Source organism: Leucoraja erinacea, chromosome 5 (assembly GCF_028641065.1).
Source record: "Leucoraja erinacea ecotype New England chromosome 5, Leri_hhj_1, whole genome shotgun sequence".
NCBI classification, from domain to species: Eukaryota; Metazoa; Chordata; class Chondrichthyes; order Rajiformes; family Rajidae; genus Leucoraja; species Leucoraja erinaceus.
Genome location: NC_073381.1, coordinates 59,328,948 through 59,341,520, shown reverse-complemented (window position 1 = coordinate 59,341,520; position 12,573 = coordinate 59,328,948). Strand labels below are relative to the sequence as shown.

The following is a 12,573-nucleotide window of genomic DNA, read 5'->3' as shown; positions in this document are numbered from 1 at the left end:
ATAGGTGCAGGGGTAGGCCATTTGGCCCTTCAAGCCAGCACCATTAATACTATATTAAGTAACTTTTATGAACTATTACTACTTTATTTATTGCATGTGTTCAGGATGCTTCTATTATTAGAATGACCAACCCACAGTATATAAACCACAGAAAATTATTCTATTCTTGAAATGCAGTCGAACATCTTTCTTCCGCTGATGAATTGAACCAGAATGAGAATGAACCAGAATGAGCATTATTGTGTTCAGCCACCAGAGGAGTGGCAGAAACAGTCAAGAGTTACTGAGCGGGCCAAGCTGGCCATCCGCGGGTCACGGCGCCAGGCAGAACAGGGCCTTGCCCGAGCCGGCTGCTTGTCCCGGGGTTACGTCCACACCCGAGTGGTGTTAGAGAGGGACTATGCGCTGTCCATGGACACCCTGGGGATTCCGGGGACTACTGGGCACCTCTCGGGGGGGGGGGGGGGGGGGGGGGGGGGGGCGGGGGGGGGGGGGGGGGGGGGGGGGGGGGGGGGGGGGGGGGGGGGGGGGGGGGGGGGGGGGGGGGGGTTTTGAATGCATCCTTGACAAGGTTTGTAACATAGCTGTATTGTAGTTTATTTAGTATATTTGTTTGTCTTGTATTATGGTTTTATTGTATTGTATAAAATGTTTTAATATTTAAGAACAAAGGTGTGTGACTGAAAGGGTGGTAACCGTGGTGTGCAGGAGACCCGGGTGGCTGTGCCTAATGAAAACACGTACGCCCTCTTGGGAACTGCCGGGGAGACGGCGCAGCCAGTCCGAGCGGCGGATACATTGGTGGCTCCAATCCTAGAGATGGGACTCGACCGGCGAGACCGACATCAGGCAGAGCCATAGAGGTGGGTGACTCCATTGTCCGAGGAGCGGACAGGAGATTCTGTGGCGGCAGACGAGACGCGAGGATGGTCTGTTGCCTCCCTGCTGCCAGGGTTCAAGATGTCACGAGCCAAATTCAGAACATCCTCAAGAGGGAAGGTGAACAGCTGACAATAGTTATACACAGTAATGCCCCTGTCCCACTTAGGAAACCTGAAAGGAAACCTCTAGAGACTTTGCGCCCCACCCAAGGTTTCCGTGCGGTTCCCGGAGGTTGCAGGTGGTTGCCGGAGGTTGCAGGTAGTGGAAGCAGGTAGGGAGACTGACAAAAACCTCCGGGAACCGTACAGAAACCTTGGGTGGGGCGCAACGTCTCCAGAGGTTTCCGTTCAGTTTCCTAAGTGGGACAGGGGCATTAGGCCCAAACAACATCGGGGGAAAAAGGGGAAGGAGTTTCTGCAACGTGAGTTCAGAGAGTTGGGAAGAAGACTGAAAAGCAGGACTTCTAGGGTGATTATCTCTGGATTGCTTCCAGTACCTCGTGCTAGCGAGGAAAGGAACAGGGAGATAGGGGATCTGAATGTGTGGCTGAGGGGCTGGTGCAGGGAGCAGGGATTTAGATTTATAGACTACTTGGATTTCTTCTGGGGTGACCTGTACAAAAGGGACGGGTTACACCGTAACTGGAGGGGGACCGACGTTCTGGCAGGCAGGTTTGCTAGGGCCACACGTGTGGGTTTAAACAAAATAGTGGGGGGGATGGATTGACAAATTGGGAGTATAAAGATGGAGTTGAAGGGGAAGTGAGTACAGGAAAAGTTACAAAAGATTCTCGGATTAATGGGAAGGAAAGTTCGAGAAGGGATAAGAGAGTAAAGTCAGGGCCAATTGCGAGCGGTGCGAGGGGGGAGGTGAATACCGAGGTCAAAGTGTTGTATATGAATGCGCGAAGTATAAGTAACAAAGTGGATGAGCTTGAGGCTCAGTTAGAAATGGGCAAGTATGATGTTGTGGGAATTACAGAGACATGGCTGCAAGAGGGCCAGGGCTGGGAACTGAATATTCAAGTGTATACCTCCTATCAAAAAGACAGACAGATGGGCAAAGGGGGTGGGGTAGCCCTGTTGGTGAAGAATGAAATTCAGTCCCTTGCAAGGGGTGACATTGAAACAGGAGGTGGAGTCAGCACGGATAGAACTAAGGAATTGTAAGGGTAAAAATACCCAAATGGGACTTAACTACAGCCCCCCAAAGAGTAGCCTGGACATAGGGTGCAAGTTGAATCAGGAGTTAAAATTGGCATGTAGTAAAGGTAATGCTAGGGTTGGTATGGAGATTTCAACAAGCAGGTAGACTAGGAAAATCAGGTTGGTACTGGACCCCAAGAAAGAGAGTTTGTGGAGTGCCTCCGTGATGGATTCTTAGAGCAGCTTGTATTGGAGCCTACCAGGGAGAAGGCAATTCTGAATGTTGTGTGATGTAATGCACCAGATTTGATAAAGGAACTTGAGGTTAAGGAGCCATTAGGAGGTAGTGACCATAATATGGTCAAGTTTAATCTACAATTGGAGAGTGAGAAGGGTAAATCGGAGGTGTCAGTGTTACAGTTGAATAAAGGGGACTATGGAGCCATGAGGGAGGAGCTGGGCAAAGTTGACTGGAAAGATACCCTCGCAGGGATGACAGTGGAACAACAATGGAAGGTATTTCTGGGAATAATACAGAAGGTGCAGGATCAGTTCATTCCAAAGAGGAAGAAAGATTCCAAAGAGAGTAAGGGGCGAACGTGGCTGACAAGGGACGTCAGGGGACAGTATAAAAATAAAAGAGAAGAAGTACAACGTAGCAAAGATAAGTGGGAAGCAAGAGGATTGGTTAATGTTTAAAGATAACTAAAAAGGCAATATGGGGAGAAAATATGAGGTACGAAGGGAAGCTAGCCAAGAATATAAAGGAGGATAGTAAAAGCTTCATGTATGTGAAGAGGAAAAAAATTAGTTAAGACCAAAGTTGGACCCTTGAAGACTGAAAAAAGGTGAATTTATTATGGGGAACAAGGAAATGACAGATGAGTTGAACAGGAACTTTGGATCCGTCTTCACTAAGGACACAAACAATCTTCCTGATATAGTAGTGGCCAGAGGATCTGAAGGAGGAACTGAAGGAAATCCACATTAGGCAGGAAATGGTGTTGGATAGACTGATGGGACTGAAGGCTGATAAATACCAGGGCCTGATGGCTTCATCCCAGGGTACTTAAGGAAGTGGCTTAGAAATCGTGGGTGCATTGGTGATAATTTTCCAATGTTCTATAGATTCAAGATCAATTCCTGTGGATTGGAGGGTAGCTAATGTTATCCCACTTTTTAAGAAAGACGGGAGAGAGAAACCAGGGAATTATAGACCAGTTAGCCTGACATCGGTGGTGGGGAAGACGCTGGAGTCAATTATAAAAGATGAAATAGCGGCACATTTGGATTGCAGTAACAGGATCGGTCCGAGTCAGCATGGATTTACGATGGGGAAATCATGCTTGACTAATCTTCTGGAATTTTTTGAGGATGTAACTAGAAAAATGGACGAGGGAGAGCCAGTGGATGTAGTGTACCTGGACTTTCAGAAACATTTGATAAGGTCCCACATAGGAGATTAGTGGGTAAAATTATGGCACATGGTATTGGGGGTAGAATGCTGACATGGATAAAAAAATTGGTTGGCAGACAGGAAACAAAGAGTAGGGATTAACGGGACCCTTTCAGAATGGCAGGCAGTGACTAGTGGGGTACCGCAAGGCACGGTGCTGGGACCGCAACAATATACATCAATGATTTAGATTAAGGGATTCAAAGTAACATTAGCAAATTTGCAGACACAAAGCTGGGTGGCAGTGTGAACTGTAAGAAGGATGCTATGAGAATGCAGGGTGAATTGGACAGGTTGGGTGACTGCGCAGATTCATGTCAGATGCAGTTTAATGTGGATAAATGTGAGGTTATCCACTTTGGTAGCAAAAATAGGAAGGCAGATTACTATCTAAATGGCGTCAAGTTGGGAAAAGGGGAAGTACAACTGCATCTGGAGGTCCTTCTTCATCAGTCTATGAAAGTAAGCATGTAGGTACAGCAGGCAGTGAAGAAAGCGAATGGCATGTTGGCCTTTATAACAAGAGGAGTTGAGTATAGGAGCAAAGAGGTCCTTCAGTAGTTGCATAGGACCCTAGTGAGACCACACCTGGAGTATTGTGTGCAGTTTTGGTCCCCTAATTTGAGGAAGGACATTGTTGCTATTGGTTCACAGTTTAAGGATAAGGGGGAAATCTCTTAGGACCGAGATGAGGAAAACTTTTTTCACACAGAGAGTGGTGAATCGCTGGAATTCTCTCCCGCAGAAGGTAGTTGAGGCCTGTTCATTGGCTATATTTAAGAGGGAGTTAGATGTGGCCCTTGTGGTTAAAGGGATCAGGGGGTATGGAGAGAAGGCAGGTACAGGATACTGAGTTGGATGATCAGCCATTATCATATCATATTGAATGGCAGTGCAGGCTCGAAGGGCCGAATGGCCTACTCCTGCACCTATTTTCTGTGTTTCTATGTTTCTATGAGAGAGTGCAGCGTAGGTTTACAAGGTTAATTCCCGGGATGGATGGACTGTCATATGTTGAGAGAATGGAGCGGCTTGGCTTGTATACTCTGGAATTTAAAAGGATGAGAGGGCATCTTCTTGAAACATATAAGATTATTAAGGGTTTGGACACGCTAGAGGCAGGAAACATGTTCACGATGTTGGGGGAGTCCAGAACCAGGAGCCACAGTTTAAGAGTAAGGGGTAAATCATTTAGAACGGAGACGAGGAAACACTTTTTCTCAGAGAGTTGTGAGTCTGTGAAATTCTCTGCCTCAGAGGGCGGTGGAGGACGGTTCTCTGGATACTTTCAAGAGAGAGCTAGATATTGCTCTTAAAGATAGCGGAGTCAGAGGATATGGGGAGAAGGCAGGAAGGGGAGTACTGATTGGGGATGATAAGCCATGATCACATTGAATGATGGTGCTGGCTCGAAGGGCAGAATGGCCTACTCCTGCACCTATTGTCTATTGTCTATTTGAATACATATTTTTGGATTAATAATAAAAACAAAGTTACTGAGTGAGAAGTGGGGCACAACATTTTGGGACTCATGAAGTTGGAAGAACGTAAACTTTGGTCTCGGGACTTTGTTCATCACTTAATTCAACATGCAACATGACCAGGACACTGCTTCATGAGACACTGAATGGTGCTATAAATGCTGGTCTTGCAGCAGTAAATCCATGGTGTACAATAAAACATTAATAAAGTCACTAATGTCTGTAAAACAACTTGCAATATTATCAGGCATCGTGTAGATTCTCTTTCCATTGACTCTTTTTCTCATTGATTGGAATTTGTTTTGCAGAATTATACACTGGGCTAACCCACAGAACAACAGTAACAATATTTCAAGTTCACTCAATGTGACATGTAAAGCTCTTTCTTTTTTGAAATTTCCCTGACAATTTACAACCTATCTCAAAAAACAACATATTTTGCATTGTTGCTAAAAGAAACACATTATCTTAATGTAAGTAATCAGAAACCTTTTATAATTAAGTATTAAGTAACACCATTTAAAATTATCGTATTTAGAGAAATGTTGAAAGGCTTATTTAGATGTACAAAGCATCTTTGTTTATAGTGGAGATAAATCAACAGTCTATTCAAAATTCTCTAAAATTCCCTAAAACTAGTAAATCAATCATTAAATTACCTATCAATCACATTGCAGTATGTTGGATTCAGTATGAAGTTCAACACTGTCAGAATACAGATTCTGCTTCACCCATTTACATTTCTTCAGGAAAACTATATTTGTGCTATAACCATTCTCTTTTACCTTGCACTATTATCCTTTTTTAATCATGAATCTCTCCCGACTTCTATCCCAATTTCCCTTATTCTCTCTTGTGCTCCTGTCTTTCTTTCTCTCCATCTTAGAACGTGTTTAGAAACAGAGATCCCTCTGAGAAACAGAGATCCCTCTGAGAAACAAAGGGTGACACGGTGCTGCAGCTGATGAAGTTACCGCTTCACAATTCCAGTGATTATAGTAAATGGCAAAACAGATTTCTGGGGCTAAGTGGCGTGATCCTTTTCAGAATCATTGTACATTGGGATTTAGTTTGTTTACAGGTAGCCTGAGACATTTTGATTTACAGGTTAGTGTTTCCAGAAGTGCTATTTTTTCCTAACTTTCTTAATTTTTAATAATTTTCCATAGTTAAGATTTTATTGTCTGTGTATACCCCATGAGCAACAGTTTGGGAGGGTCAACATTGATCAGGAGCCTTAATGGACAAGCTACATTATAGTTGTGGATACAAGTACAAATCAAAGGCATGGTGATGTGTGAATTTACTTATCGACACATCGTTGACCAAGAAGTACCAAGAAGAAACTTACACAGTCAACAAATAAATTACACACAAACATGTGCTGTATTTATACCGTGTTTGAAGTAGGAAATGGTTTGCCTTAACTGTATGAGCTTGTTTCAGTTCTTTCACTTCAAAGGATGTGGGTTGTAGAATGAAGTTGCACAGAAGGACTCAAAACTCAATTTATGCTGATACTTCAATTGCTTGAATAAAGCAAGAAGCCAAAATTCCACCTGTGTTTTCTCTTATTCGGGTAGATTTTGGACAGCCTATGATACTATCTGGAAGGAAGCATGGAATTTTCCCAATGCTGGGGTCATAATTATTCTCTGTGCTTATAGATTAACTGGCCAACATGATGTTCATGGGATTTTACTGTGATAAAATTCATTGTTGCACTCATAATGTAATTAAATGAACATAACATGCTTAGTGTTGTATTCAGAGGTGCTACCTACATTAAAGCTCATTCTCTTTTTCCTTTTGTATTTATATAATTCAGACAGAAAAAAATTGCTGTTCAAGATATTTGATGAACTAACTGAAACACCACAGCACAGCAGGTGTTGAAATTGATATTCGGGCACTCATTTTTAATGAAGTTGGATTATAAATCACTTACATTGTAAAAATGGATGCATTGTTGAAGGAGTGAATACATTCAGAACTATATATTATCAGGAATGAGCTGAACAGCAAGATTTACACACTAATCAGTTGATCCAGACACCATCAACATTCAACATTGGATTGAATAGGTGGAGGAAAGAAATGGCCAAAGGGAAATAGCAAACAAGCATGTTCATGTGATTAGAATTATTTGCTCATGTTGGAGATAAGCACTGTCATTGATGGATGGGATTGTGCCCATGCTCTGAGTTCCATGTAATTTTATGTGTTTGTACAAATCTTCAGCAAGTAAATTGTTATTTAATCATTCGATGGTCTCATGTACATAATTTTATTATATAATTATAATACACCTATAATTGTCACCAGAAAATATTAGGTTCGACCTTAAAAAGGAACTGACTACAGAATGCAAGGTTGTGCTCGACAAGACCTTAAAAGGAGTTTGAAAATCTACCTGGTTGGTAGTAACATCAACTGAGTGTCAGTATGTCACAGATTGAAGTCTCACTTGAGAGCTTCAGTACTAATCTAAACTTCAGAACTAAACCGATCTAAACTGATCTTCAGATGAGGTCTGAAGCTGTTGTCCCCTTGGATGTACAAGCTCCTTTGCCATCTCCATTTACATATCTTAGTAAAGGAAAGATGAAGCAGGACATTTTCAGAATCCCACAATGAATTAGATAAATACAAATAGTAATAATGAAAAAAGATAGAGTTCTACAAATTATTTGGTTTCTGGAGAGACATGTTAATGTGTCGTGTGGCTGATCATCAAATGTTTTGAGGGCTCAGCATTCTGAGTTCTATTCGCTGTGCACAATAAACTAGCTCTCATTATTTAATGTGCTCAAAGATATTATAAATTGATGCCAACCATATTGCCAAGGTTGAGAGAGGCTGATCTTAAAGTTATCATGATAGCACGGATACACAGATGCACAGGTATTCCTCCTCATAGGCTCCAAATCCACACTCAGCAAAATCAATAACCCCACTCTCACCATCGACGGCACCACTGTCTCCCCATCTCCCCAAGGCCCGCAACCTTGGCGTGATCTTTGATTCCACTCTCTCCCTCGAGCCTCACATCCGCCATGTCATTAAAACCTCCTTCTTTCATCTCCGCAACATCGCCAAACTCAGACCCTCTCTCACACCGCCCGCTGCTGAAAGACTCATCCATGCCTTCATCTCCTCCTGACTGGACTATTGCAACTCACTTCTCCTTGGCATCAGCTCCACCTACATCAACTGACTCCAACTGGTCCAGAACGCAGCCGCCCGACTCATCACCCATACCAAATCCTGGCATCACATCACTCCACTCCTCAAACAACTTCACTGGCTTCCCATCTCCCACCGGATCACCTACAAAATCCTGATCCTCACCTACAAAGCCCTCCACCATCTGCCCCCCCCCCCCCCCCCCCCCCCCCCCCCCCCCCCCCCCCCCCCCATATCTCCTGACCTCCTCTCCCCCTACCAACCCCCTCGGTCCCTCAGATCCACATCAGACGGTCTCCTCTCCATCCACAAGTCCAACCTCCGCAGTTTTGGGGTCAGAGCCTTCTCCAGGGCAGCTCCCAGGCTCTGGAACTCCCTCCCCCAACTGATCCGTAATTCCGTGTCCCTCACCATCTTCCAGTCCAGACTCAAAACCCATCTCTTCACCTCTGCCTATCCTTAGCCCCACGTCCCCGTCCCTTTTCATCTGTTTCATTGCCTCATACTGTGTTTTGTATTGAATTCTGTATTTACTTTGTGTACTAGTCATGTCTCTACTATTTATTTCATTCCCCTTACATGTTTTCCTCTACCTGCTAAAGAACTGGTTGGAGTCTGTAGACTGGGCAATGTTCAGGGACTCAGCAATGGACCTTAATGAATACGCCACAGTCGTTACAGACTTCATAAAGAAATGTGTAGAGGACTGCATTCCAACAGAGGAGAGGGGGGGGAGAGGGAGGAGAGGGGGGGGGGGAGAGGAGAGGAGAGGGGGGGGAGAGGAGAGGAGAGGGGGAGAGGAGGAGAGTGGAGGAGAGGAGAGGGGGGGGAGAGGGAGAGGGGGTGGGAGAGGAGAAGGGGGGGAGGGGGGAGAGGAGAGGAGGGGGGAGAGAGGAGAAGGGGGGGAGAGAGGAGAAGAAGGGGGGGGAGAGAGGAGAAGGGGGGAGAGAGGAGAAGGAAGGGGGAGAGAGGAGGAAGGGGGAGAGGAGAGAGAGGAGAAGGGGGGGGGGGGGGGGGAAGGGGGGAGGGGGGGAGGGGGTAGGGAGGAGGGAGAGGAGAGGAGAGGGAGAGGGAGAGGGAGGAGAGGGAGAGAGGAGAGAGGGAGAGAGGGAGAGAGGGGGGGGAGGGAGAGAGAGATCAGTGTTTGTTTACCTCTAACCATATTTTCATTTTCAAACCAGATAAAGGGTACTCACAGTGCTGTAGACATTTGTTCCGTGTCATTCAGAGCTCAGTGACAGAGGCTAATTGACAGAGCTCCATCTTGCAGAGATTAATTGAGGCACACCACTTCCTGGTTTTATAGTTCCTCTCTCCCCCCTGCCGCGAGCGGGGGCAGCAGAGAAAATGGGGAATTTTGTAAAAACATTAATATCTCTGTCATTTTTCATCGACGGGAAAAATCCTCGGCCCACATGCGGCGGAGGGGGACTCTGAGCGAGGTGACAGAGATTTAGTAATATAGATATATATCTATATCTATCTATATATCTATCTATCTACCTATCTATCTATCTATCTATCTAGATACATAAATACAGAGCAGATCAGTGTGACCATATACTATTGAATATATATATATATATATTCAATAATATATGGTCACACTGATCTGCTCTGTATTTATTTATGCCTACTATATTCTGTTGTGCTGAAGCAAAGTAAGAATTTAATTGTCCTGGGACACATGACAATAAACTCCCTTGAATCTGAAGGGGCAACTTTTTCACAACTTTTTCACACAAAGAGTGGTGGGTATATGGATCGACAATTCAATTCGACAACAACAAATATTTAGAATTTGGACAGGTTCATGAATAAAAAAGGTTTGAAGGTATATGGATCAAACTCGGGTAAATGCAACTAGCATAGATGGGCATCTTGGGCTGAATGGCCTATTTCAGTGCTGTCTGATTCTATCACTAAACAGTAACTTTTTTGATCAGCAATGATATAATGGATAGGCCAGCCTTCGACATGATAATATTCTATGATTCTCTACTCTCTCAGGGATGCCTTTCATGTTAAAAGGTAGAATTTAATTTCAGTTGCACTCATGGACAGAACCAGTGTCTTAGCAGAGAAGGAGAGCAGTGGTGAAGGCATAATATCACCTGAAATGAATGAGTAGGTCAGTTTCTGGTGCAATGAATGGACAGTTCATGGCTACCACACATATTGTAGGAAATGAAGCAACTCATTTGCACGATTGTTCCTGCTCCATCACATTGTGATGGCTTTGGCAGATCTAGCTCCAATCGCGATTCCTAATCTTTATCCCTCTATATTCAGCAATACTATGCACCTTCCAATCATTATTCCCTTTTAATCTTGGCACCCATGACCTTCGATGCCAGAGTATGTCATACTCTGCAGGAGCTTCTTCCCAGTAATGTTTGGAAACTGAGATTAAAACCGCAACTTTCCAAGTTTTAAAATACAATGCCAATTTTCTTTATTATTGAAAGCACCCCAATGAGATTGTCTTAGAAATCTGCACTTTTATTATTTTTTTGTGACAGATTACTATATCAATTCATAATTGGGACATTCATAGGCAAAGAACTAGCAGCAGGGCGCATATAGCAAGCATATTATTCACTCAGAAAACATCATCTATTTAAAGAGAATAAGAAATTAAAGAACATTTTCACTTTAAAAAAGACCAATGTTCCCAGAAAAATGTGAGTGAGGGGTAGTACATATAAATGTAGTTAATAAAGTAAACCTCAGTCATGCACTAATGTGGGCACCATGTCTTATTGGCCAAATTACTTCCATTCCATCAGGTTTTACGATTGACAATATATATAGCCATTCATGTTCTGCCTCTCCTAATTACTATCACCTGCTATTACCCTTGGTTTAGAAAATTTGCTGAAGAAACCTGGGTACCTAAAAACCCAGATCCCTGAAGTCGTGGGTCGTCATCAAGCCTGATGTGTATTGTAGTTACTGTTGATGGAATAGACAGGTACTTTGTTTATTTTTCTGTCATATATCACTACTGCAGAAGAAATTTAAAGCCCTGTCCCACGGTACGAGTTCATCCTGCAGGACCTATACACCAGGAGGTGCAGATCCAGAACCAGCTAGATCATGAAGGACCCCTACCACCCCAGTAACGGACTGCTCCAGCTGTTATGGTCAGGCAAGCGCCTCCGCTGTCACGCTGCGAATACAGAGAGGATGAGACAGAGTTTCTTCTCACAGGCCATCAGGACTGTAAACTCTGATCTCACCAGGGAGTAATTACTGTTGTGTCTTGTTTTTATAAATGGAAATACTGGTTCTGTTGTTCTGTTGTTTTGCACAATCCCGCAGGCATTGCCATTTTCATTTCACTGTACATCTTGTATGTGTATGTGACAAATAAAGTTGACTTGATTTGACTTGATGTATGTCAGGCTGCTGTTCATCAACTACAGCTCAGTACAAAAACCCATCAGCAAACTTATGATACTGGGTCTCTGCTCATCCTTATGTAATTGGATCTACAGCTTCCTCCTCAGCAGACCTTAATCAGTATAAATGGTCACGAACACTCCCTACTTTATCACCACCAGCACAGAAGTACCTCAAGGCTGTGCTTTTCCTGTTACATATGACAATTAAACACTCTTGTCTTGTTTCTTAAATTGTAAATTCTATTGTCATTCCTTTATCCATTTTCCCAGTTGATCTAGGGGTGATTGTAATTTTAGACAATTTTGTTCACAATCCACGACACTACCAATTTTGGTGTCACTTGCAAAATTACTAACCACAGCAAATATAGGCTCATCCAAATTGTTAATATAGACAACAACCAGCATGATTCCTGTGACCTAACAATGATCACAGGCATTCAATCTGAAAAACAGTGCTCTCACACCACTGAGTCAACAGTACTCTCACACCACCATCCTCCCATTGAGTCAATTTTGAATCCAACTGATTAGCACATTCTGAAATCCATGCGATCTAACTTTCCAGACTAGGTTACCCTGCATCAGCCTGTAAAGGTCCTTGCTAATGTCCACATAGACAATATATACAGCCTTACTCTCGTAAATCCTCTTTGACCTCTTCAAAAACCTTAATTAAATTGGTGAGACACAATTTTGCATGCACATACTGAATATCTCCAATCAGTCCTTGTGTTTCCACAGTGTTAAAGAGGGAACTGCAGATGCTGGAGAATCGAAGGTTACACAGAAAAGCTGGAGAAACTCAGCGGGTGCAGCAGCATCTATGGAGCGAAGGAAATAGGCAACGTTTCGGGCCGAAACCCTTCTTCAGACTGATCAGGGGTGGGGGTGGGTGGGGACAAGAAAGGGAAAAGGAGGAGTAGCCGGAAGGCTGGAGGGTGGGAGGAGACAGCAGGGGAGCTGAGGAAGGGGAGGAGACAGCAAGGACTAACAGAATTGGGAGAAGTCGATGT

General features: G+C 43.7%; 1 protein-coding gene across 2 annotated transcripts in view; it reads right to left on the bottom strand.

The window, feature by feature from the left end:
- Positions 1-12,573, bottom strand: part of man1a1 (mannosidase, alpha, class 1A, member 1) — a 409,100-nt gene that overhangs the window by 39,238 nt on the left and 357,289 nt on the right. The gene's annotated exons all lie outside the window — the stretch shown is intronic.